The sequence below is a fragment of the Heterocephalus glaber genome, unplaced genomic scaffold (assembly GCF_053883595.1).
Source record: "Heterocephalus glaber isolate CG9 unplaced genomic scaffold, H.glaber_assembly_v1.0 deba00001538, whole genome shotgun sequence".
In the NCBI taxonomy this organism is placed as follows: Eukaryota; Metazoa; Chordata; class Mammalia; order Rodentia; family Bathyergidae; genus Heterocephalus; species Heterocephalus glaber.
Genome location: NW_028258333.1, coordinates 15,100,861 through 15,111,685, shown reverse-complemented (window position 1 = coordinate 15,111,685; position 10,825 = coordinate 15,100,861). Strand labels below are relative to the sequence as shown.

Below are 10,825 nucleotides of genomic sequence, written 5' to 3'. Positions count from 1 at the left end.
ATAAAACAGTCATTTATGGTTCTGTTTTAAATTTTGAAAAAATATGAATTACTCTACGAAATTATATTATTCTTAAAAGATTAGTATAAATTATATCTAGTTGTTTCTATCTATTGTGTTCTAAGGCAATGAATTGAGGATGACAATAGCACTAGAAAGGCTTTCTGCAATATATTACAGATATTTCAGAATTTATGATTTGGCTTAGAAAAATAAATTTTTACTGAAAACGACTTCCTCTCAGTTATGTATATAGAAAACAATTCCAAGGAAAATGTAAAACAACACCTTGTGAAACCAGTTTAGGTACTGAACTGGAACTGCCCTATGACCTTATGGCTTCACTGCTCTTACTTCTGTACCTTTGGTATAGTACCCTGTTTCTATTACCTGTTTTCTTGCTTTACATCACCTCCCTCAAGCACATATAAGCTTCAGAATGTGTCCGGAGGCTTTACTTATTTATTTTATTACCATACCATGTGAAATACTTGAGACAGAGTACTCATAATGCATTGCATTAAAAATGAATGAATGTGTATATGAGATCAACCTTCCACAAACCTTATGATTTACTAAGAAATTTAAAACTACTCAGTAAACACATAATTAAACATTAACATAGTTAATATTTGCTAAAGAGACTCTTGTGCTATAAGTAAGATGTTTTTCCTTAGTATTAACAAGAGACATGTGCATTGGAAATGATGAGTTACTTTCTTACTCTATTTATAAAACATATTTGATTACATTTCTTTATTTGTTATCCATCTGATAAAAACCTTGTGAGCAGACATTCTTAGTTTTATTCACATAAATACATTTCTTTTTGATCTTCAACTCTGGTTGTGAACTCAAAGGAAAAGATGGCTAAAGAAGGCCTTTCTCTGAGTCACTTTCATATATGGTATTTTTTTGTTCCACTGAGTATTTAAAATCTCAAGTATTTTTCTTGGTTAAAAGAGAACCTTGTTTCTCTTTCTGCTTTTGAAAGACTACGAACATTGAAATATTGCTTGCGGTAAAATACCACTAATCTTCCAAGAAGTGAAATAGTTTTAGGCACACCCTCTGATCAAGAAGAGTTTACCAAAATCAAATTATTTTTTCAGCTGCTAGAGAAAAGAATAATTGTTCCATCTATCACTATGGTTAAAAATGTAAAATGTTAGTCAATGTAGATTTAAAATAACATTTTTTGAATCATCGTTATTGGTTACACATATAATATAAACTATGTTGAGAGCCTTTTCTTTCAATAAATACTTAAGTCTTTGTTTAAAAATGGAATAATACATTAAAAAAGAGAGTTTCACTGAGTGTTTTATGTCCACTTCTACAATTAATATAAATGTTTATTAATGTAAAAATAAAGCAACAACTGATACATGTTTATAAACCAATAATAACTTCTTCTTGCAATGTCTAATCCATAAAACAATAAGCCCAAAGATTTTCTGCTAAAAATATATTTGAGTCTCAAAATTGTACTTTCAGGAAAATGTAAAGTAAAAATAAATTATTTGCAACAGTGTCCCATGAAATAAACTGGAATCTCATGTTGAATATATTTTTTATATTTTGCATATAAATGTAAGACCGTGGGCCTCACCAACCGCTCCGAGGAGGTGACTACAGTGAGGATCACCCAGGAGGGAACACACCGGACAAATTAAGAAAGTAAAACAGACCTTTATTAGTCTGTCCAGATGGCACCCTCCAAGCACCAAGGTTAGAGAGCCGCCAGCTCAGAGTCAGAGGTTCCTTTACAGGGGTCGCAAGAGGGAACTTGGCAAACAGCAGTACAGAAGCGAGACATTGGCAGTTAGGGGAGTGTTGCAAACATAGCAGGCATAAGACTATCTTGCGGTTTTTCTTGGAACAACAACAAGTACATTCCGGGAACTCGACGTCCCCATGGTGACCTGTAACAGAAGCAGACAAGATGGGTCCTTATTACAAAATGGAGTAACTTCTGTTCAGTCTCACATAATCTATTGATGAAGTAAAAAAATCTAATTCTAAAGAATTATTTATTCATTTTTACAATATCTTATTTGATGCCCTTTATATAATGCATAACTTCTTGTTGAACAATATTCTTTCTCGTCTTCTCCACTGCCATCAAGGAGCAACAGATCACAGAAAAGACTCATCAGTCATAAGCACTATGCTTAAATGAATATGGATGATTAGAAAAGACTTCTCTTAAGTAGTAATATTCACTAAAGACCCATGTTATGGGAATTTGTTTTTCATATCAAAATATATGGAACTAACTCACAGAAGAAGATATAACTGATACAAAGACCCTAAAGTAGAAGGTAGGATGTCATCCCAGAAAATAAAGGATATGCATAGTGAAACACTCTAATGAGAGGGGAGAAGGGAGAACTTTCTTCTATTCTCATTTTAGGTGTCTCTCTGTGTGTCTTTTTCTCCTTGATTTCCTCCTTCTTACAGTGTCCCTCTCTCATATAGATTTAAGGTACATAATATTCTATTTTTAACCACATACATTTTGAAATAATTACTATGGTCCACATAATTATGCATTCATTCCTTTCCATAGTTCGTTGTGAGTATGATCATGTTAAGAAAAATCAAAAATCTACTCTTAGCAAAATTTTAGTACATGATATAATATTCATTGTAGACATCATGTTATATTAGATCTCTAGACTTTTACTTCCTGCACAATTACAAGTGTGTAATCTTTATCTACTTCCCCTTTTCCTGTACCTATGAATTCATGGTGATCATCATTCTACTCTGTTTATATGTGTTACTTTTTTTCCTGTTTCACATACTAAGTGAGATCATGGAGTATTTTTTTTTCTGAGGCTAGATAACATGTTCTAGCTTCATCTATGTTGTCATAGATCTCAATAACTCATTTTCTTTTTTTAATTTGGTTCTGTTTTAAAAATTTTTTTATTTTGGGGCCGGGATTTAGCTCAATGGTTTTGCTGCCTGCTATGCAAGTGTAAAGACCCGAGTTCGATCCCCGGTACCAAAAAAAAAAAAAATTCCATTAATACATGTTTGGATTACATAAACACCATTTTCATTAAGGGAGTTGGTACATGTACACAATGTATTTATTATCTCTTTCTCAGGGGTGACTATACCCCAATGTTTGCCCATTAATCTGTAGATGGATACTGATAGTTACTGCAAATAATGCTGCAATGAATACAGAAGCAGAGATATCTCTAGGAGAAACTGATTTAATTGTGTAAGTATATATCAAAGAGATTGCTGCATGCTATAATAATTTTTTTTGTTTTTATTAGGAAATTTTCTATGGCTTGACTTAAAGGTTGTACCAGTTTACATTTCTGGCAAAAGTGAAGAAGAATTTCTCTTTCCTTATACCCTTGTTCATATTTGTTTTCTTTCATCTTTATCTTTTTGATAACAACCATTTTAGCATGGGTGAATGATTGTCTTATTGTTGTGATTTGAATTTCCCTGACAACTAATGGGGTTGAAGACCTTTTCATATACCTGTTGGTCACTGTTGTGTCTTTTTTTAAAAATAAGTATATTTTGCTCATTTTAATTTAGTTATTGTTCATGTTTTCTTCGGAACTATGTGAATTTCTTAGATATTAGTAGGCATTGTTTTCCAAATATTTTCTCTTCATGTGTCTGTTTGCTTTTCATTTTATCATTTCTTTGTTTTGTAGGAGCTTTTCCATTTCATTTAGTCCTACTTGTTTATTTTTGATTTGGTCCTCAGTTCTCAATATGATATTAAAAAATACTATTTGAAGGTCAAAATTAAGTACTTTTCTCAGAGTTTTCTTCAAGGAGTTTTACAGTTTTAAGTCCTACATTAAAGTCTTCATATATTTTGAGCTTCCTTATTGTGTGTGGTTTAAGTGTCCAGTTTCATTCTTTTTCAAGTAAGTATACAAGGTTATCAAAACCATTTATTGAAAAGAGAATCCATTCTCCAAAATGGCCCTTTAGAGACCTTGTGCAACACTAGTCCATATATACTTGGATTTATTTCTGGACTATTTATTCTGTTTTATTATTTTACATGTTTGTTTTTGTATGCCAGTATTATAATATTTTGATTACTATCATTTTGAAGTATAATTTGAAATAAGTAACTGTGATGGCTCTAACTTGTGATCCTCCTGATTCAGTATCCTAGAATGCTGAGGTTAAAGGCATGTGCCACCACTTCTGGCTTAGAAATATTTTTCTATTTGTGTGCAAAATTTCATTGGTGTTGTGATAGGATTATATTGAATGTAAATATTGCTTTGAGTAATATGGACATTTTTGACAATAGTGTTTAATCTAATTATTATTATTAGAAAATTGCCTACTTACGTGTTCTTCACTTTTTCATCCTTCTTTACAATTTTTCCTCCCTATTGCTTTATTTTTATTATAACTAAAATTTTTCTTGGTATCTTCTTTGAATATTTCATTATCAATTAAAATAAATACAAATAATTTTTGTGGATTGATTTTGTATTCTGTAACTTTACTGGATTCATTTACGAGCTCTATTCATTTTTATGAAGACAGTCTTTACTCATATAAGATTTGACATCTGAAGACAGGGATAATTTTTCTTTTTTCTTTTTGATTTGTATGCCTTGATTTATTTCTCCTTTTGGCTACTTTTGTAGTACTTTCAGTACTATGTTGAGTGTAAATGATGAGAATGGGTATTCTTGCCTTGATGTAATCTATGGGCTTGTTACAAATGCCTTTTAGTATGGTGAGAAAATTTCCTTTTAGATATATCTCATTGTGAATTTTTAATCTTTGGAAAGGACATTTAACTTTGTCAAATTCTTTCTCCGTGTCTACTGAAATGATCATAATCGTGTAATTCATATTTTTAATTCTGCTATTGTATGCCATTTTTGATTTTCATATACTAAAATAACCTTGAATCTCTAGGATAACTCTCATAATCCTTTTGCTATGTTGTTGTTAACTTAACTGGTTAGTATTTTGTTGAGGACTTTTGAAAAATGTCCAGTCATTGGTGTTATGATTTGTTTGTAGACGTCCCCACAAAGCCTCAAGTGCCCATAGGTGGGACTTTTGGGAGGCAGCCAAATCATGAGAGTGTGATCCTGAGATTAAGGACCAGTTTCCTAAATGTATTAACATGGTTCTGGATGTGGTTGAATGGATTTACTAAAGAAAAGAGCCCCAGTGGATGGAATATAAAGGGACGAAAAGAAAGCAGGCTCACTTCTTGTTACTTCTTGCCTACCCTGCCACAGACTGTTTCTCCTCTACCTTGCCCCTCTGCCATGCCTCGCCTTCTTGGACCTGACTCCAACCTTTCCTAGTTTAACTCGTGGGCATTAAGCATTTTGTTCCAGCAATGAGAAAGTATCTAAGACAATCAGAAATATTTTCTTGTAGCATTTTTAACAAAATAAAACATTGATCTTGCCTTTTCAATCTTCTGCCTCGGTGATATTGAATCATTTTTATTCACTTCTCATTTTAATAAAAACTGGCCTTTTCTTAAGGAGAATATGTCTAGGGTAGTGTCCAGTACTTGTTTGGGAAGTAAGAGGCAGAAAAATCACAAAAATGTGATGCTATTTCTGCTTATTCATTCCATCTCTGAGATGTGTTAATAAGGATCATGCCAATTGTGGAGGGTCATTCTGAGATAGAAGGCATTTGTTGTTTAAATTTGTTCTCTATTAAAGGAATTTTAAACCATAAGCAATTATGGCATCCATCAGAATTATCCTATTCCATAATTTGAGGTACAAGTAAGAAGACTGGGATTCCATGCTCCTCTGCCTTGCTTGACCAATGATTGTAAAATAAATGGGTGTATGTTTTAATAATTTGGATGTCATAACTATTTGATTGTAATAGCCTACAAGATTGAATAAAATTTTCCTCTATAATTTAGGTGCTAGGAACTTTTATTGAATTCTGTAAATAAATTGACTAAATCCTTTTGTGATCCAATGAAGGGGCTATTTTATAGAAACATCCAGGTATAAAATGAATATAAATGAGGGATTATTTCCCCCTTGAGACTAATATTATTATTTGAATATCTGAGAGAAGAAACAAAAAAATTCTTACTGTTTTTTATAGGTATTCTTCAGGATTCAGAAAAGTGTTCCATATGCTTGCTGTGCTTAATTGAATTTCATGTAATGTTGTGTACCAAATTGCAACAAAATCTGGATCTGTAGTATGATGGGCTAAGCTGCAAACCAGAGTACATAAATACATTCCTAGTGAAGCACAAGTTCAGTTTTCACTGCATGGCTTGGGTAGGGTTGATTATGTTAGTTAAAAGATGTAAAATCTGCACTATTGTCTATTACATAAATTATGTACAATATTAGCTTTAGAAACGGTGTAACATCGTGATGTAAAAGATCATGAAGTTAGTTATGATACCTTTCAAAGTAGAATTACAATGACTTTCAAATTTGTAAAGGGCTTATATGAGTTAAGGGCTCGTGGATTGGGAAAAGATTCTATAAGAAATTTAAGTTTGGTAATGTACTCTGTTAATTTCCAGGGTATGCAAAGAGCATTGCGTGTCCTGCCTAGTAAACCACTATCATTCTTTCAGATTTCAGTAAGATTTCAAAGCACGTCATGAGAATATCACTTATACCCTTCCAGAAATTGAAAGAATATATATGAGTATTATATATAAATATATATTCTTCCTACATATTTGTTATTTGAAAAGGCACACATTTGAGTGGTTTTTGAGAAATATCTGGCAATTAACCAAAAGACAATCTGAAGTTGCTAGTTATAGGAGAATATAAAGAATTTATTATAGCATTTAGAACCCATACATTTGTAGGAAATGGTTAAATAGTTTATGCAATACTTTTATGTTTCAATCTGGTGCTGAGTTTGAAGAGGAGGGGAAAAAAGGTGACACTGAAACTAAGGAATGAGTGAACCTTTATTTATTTGTCTTTCCTGATTTCTAATTTCTTTGATACAAGTGACCTGCCTGATAAATGGTATCCCTTCGTTGCACAGGGCACATTGCGACTGGGCCAGGATTTAAAGATGGTGACATAGGAGAGTCCCTGGGGAATGAAAGGCCTTCAGTTCCTGTTGGTCCTAGGCCACGTGTCCAGGCAGAGCAGGGACAGCATGTGCAAACTGCAGCAATCCCTCATCTACTCTGTCTAAAACCACAGTCATCCATAACAGGCTCTTATTGGAAATTTCATTTTTGGGTAAGTTTGTATAGTATAAAGCCCAAAGTCCTGTGCTGGGAATTATAAAAAGTCCCTGATTTCCAAAAGTTCAACTTACAATTTTTCTACTTTTCAAAAGTATGAAAATGATAAACTTTTAGTGGAAAATATATTTTAGATTGTTAATTTGGGTCTTTTTCTGGGCTAATGTTTCTAGTCAATATGATGCACACAATTTTGAGCCATTTGCTGCAAGCTGGTGCTCCCAGCTATGTAATCGGGAAGGCAAACAAAGAATATTTTACTGTGTACTACACTACTAAAGTATAAAGTTTGTGAGCTAATTTGCATTTAATTTGTTTTCAATTTAATATTTTTCAACTTACAATGACTTTTTAAGGATATAAACCCTTCAAACACTGAGAAGCATCAAGAATTAAATGTCCTTTTGATGGTTAGTCAGTGTAGGGATCTTGGGTTATTATCTTCCTTCTTATTTATTTTGGTATTTAATAAATTTTCTGGAGAGTTTTCAGAGCTGGAAGGAAGCCCACCACACTCCATTCCCTAAAACCAGGTGAATTCCTTTGAGTCATGTCCTATTTTCAAAATTGCTAGAGTTATTTTTTAAATGCAAATTGATATCTTAATTGTGAGATTGGACACATCCAATTACCAAGTTGATGCTGTGTGGTTGTACCTTAATGTCACAGTAAGACACTAATATCACCCAAGAGTAATGAGAAATTCATGGATATGTACAAATTCTTCACTAGGAAGCAGGAGATATCATTTTATCCTGAAAAGACATTTAAAAGGCTGCATAAAGTAACAAACATTCTGGCCGGGAATTTAGCTCAGTTGTTCTGCTGCCTGCCTCGAAAGCACGAGGATCAGGGTTCAATCCCCTGTCCCCAAAACAAAAAAACAAAACAAAAAAACATTCTCCTTGTTCACATTTCAATAGCCTTGGACCTTTAATGCAAATACTTCATACTGTATAAAAATAAATATTATATTTTAACATAGTGTCATTATTTTCTTCTTATAACATTGAGATTATTAACCGTGGGTTTTAAGTCACTTTAGAATGAATATTCTAAATTGAGAAATGAACACCATTACTCCCCTTATCTGAAATGATGATATAGAGTTCATCTTCACTTCTTAGTGCACCGAAGAGGGCAAAAGAGGGGTTTTAAACACCTATAGATTATCTGTACCTGATAGTAGACTGGGTGAAATTCCATTTTAATCCTCATTAGTTGAGTTTAGTACCATATTCTACTGTAAGTAATTGCAAATAACAACAATGGTTCTCACATATCAATCATTGAAAGTCTCCTATAAATATCTGTAGGCTCTGGTTTTTCTTTTTTATTGTCTGGCTTATCAAGAATCACTGGATATGGGCTTGGGCATAACTCACTGACAGGGAGCTTTCCTGGCTTTGTGAGATGCCCTGGACTGGACACACACACACACACACACACACACACACACACACACACTATTGTATTACTGGGTATTTAAGGCATATCCCCATACTACGATGTTTGCACGTTGGTAAAAACCTGTAGTCTTAAGTTTTCTATCTTAGGTGGCTAAGATAGAAGAATCACTTAAATCTAGGAGTTGAACACCAGCCTGCGTAATACAGCAAGAATATCTTAAAACAAAGAAACAAATAAAACTATTAAATTAATTGAAGTACTAATAAAACATTAAGTTTGAAATAAAATACACCGTTTTCCCTTATTTTCCTGAATGTATTTTTCCTTCTCTTAAGGAAATAATAACTCAGTATATGTTGAAACAGTAAATATTCTCTTTTAGTTTTTCTGTAAGACAGATTCAAGTCAATTCAATTCTTCTTATTCTTCTTTTTTTAGCTTTGAAAAATTTTATTAAACATATTTCAGTGTTGTTTGTCTTTTAACAATAAAAAGTGTGTTTCAACAAAAGCAAATATGCATTGAAGTCATTTTCCTTTGTGTGATGAAATATGAGTGAAATGAGCATTAATATTTAAAAGCAAAGTATTCACTACACAAATTTTAAATGTCTCAACAGCACAACAAATTCTAAACACTCTAAGATCATGTAGCTCTTTCAATAGGATCAAGAACGGTGAGCAATTAACCTGCTAGGGCTTAGAATCCGCTTCTATGCTTGTTTCGTGAGCTTCTGCTTCCGAGAGCTTTTCATCATTCTCCAGTGTCTGTTGAAGTTCGTGGACGGTGCTAGGAAGAACGTGAAACTGTTTCCCTCTCAATTCCAGCTTATCTTCCATACTTTCTTTGATATGTGAAAGATGCTCCAGTTCTTTTCCAAGAGCCTCTAGTTCCTTTAAGGTCTCGTGCCTATCTGGGTGATGCTCGATCACCTTTGACAAGGCATCATATTCTTGGCGATTTTTTCGTATTCGTTTTGCTTGAAGAATCTACTTTTTGCACTCAGCATTTTTTTCATGTGCTCCTGCAATGCTGCATTCTATTTCTTTGTGATTTTTTTCAAGTTTTCCATTTCCCTGAGATTCATGTCGTACACCAGCAATGTTTTGCTCACGGGGAACTCACACTGGGCCAGCGTGCTCCACATGCGTTGGTACTGGCTGTATCCCTCTTCTAGGGATCCAGAGTTGCACCACTTAATGAAACTCTTCACGAGCAGGTTAATTCTGTGGTCATCTCCAGCACCGTCCTCTTCAAAGAGGAGAAGCTTCCTTATGACTTCCTCGTCAGTCACGGCCAGTCACGGCTCCCATGTCGTGAGCGGCGGTGGCCCGGAGGTCAAACTCCTTTCTTATTTTTCTTTAAGTCATGTTAAGCATATCTATTTCTCCAAACGCTTGCCATTTCTTTGTGGCGAAAACTTTCAAAATCCTTTCTTCTAGCTCTTTGAAATAGACAAGGTTATTGTTACCTATAACATCCTACTATACAAAAGCACTCCAGAACTTCTGGGACCTAATTGTTAGCTTAATATTCATTTTAAAATGTTTTATTAGTAAATGCTTATTACTATATATTTGTAACACATGGTAGTTATATCTATCTTGGGAGTTTGGTACATATCCATATGACATCCTGGTTATTTTTACCTATTAGGACTCATTTGTTAAGACATTGTAAAATACAACTCCAATTAAGTTTTTAGTTTAGAACTAATAGTATCTGACAATGAATTTGAACTCTAGACTAAACCTGCATGGTAACAGAACCTGGAGAATTACTAAGTGGAGCTTCACTTAATTTCTATGTGACTAATTTTTCCAAATCAAGGTAGTAATTTCCATACCCTGAATTTTAAAGTCTCAAAGTCATTCTCACTTAAAAAAAATGAATCCTAATATAGACTCTCCTCCAGAAAAGTAGATATTAACATCTACATTAAATCAATAATTGTAAAATATTAGAATAAAAGAATGAGTGTTATAACCTAATCCTTAGTGTTATAACCTTCTTTATTAACTGTTTAGAAATTATAATTTATTCCATTTTTAAAAATGGTTCCTTGCTCGATAAATTTTGTAACTAATATTCTATTTAACAGTTGATCCAATTTGTGGAAAAGTAATGGAATTCAAATATTATCTACATTTCCATTAATAGTAAAATACCAATTATTTTCTT

General features: G+C 33.1%; 1 pseudogene; it reads right to left on the bottom strand.

Annotated features, from left to right (window-relative positions):
• Positions 1-9,336: 9,336 nt before the first annotated feature.
• On the bottom strand, positions 9,337-9,791 carry LOC101696498 (THO complex subunit 7 homolog pseudogene; annotated as a pseudogene).
• Between the last annotated feature and the right edge of the window lie 1,034 nt (positions 9,792-10,825).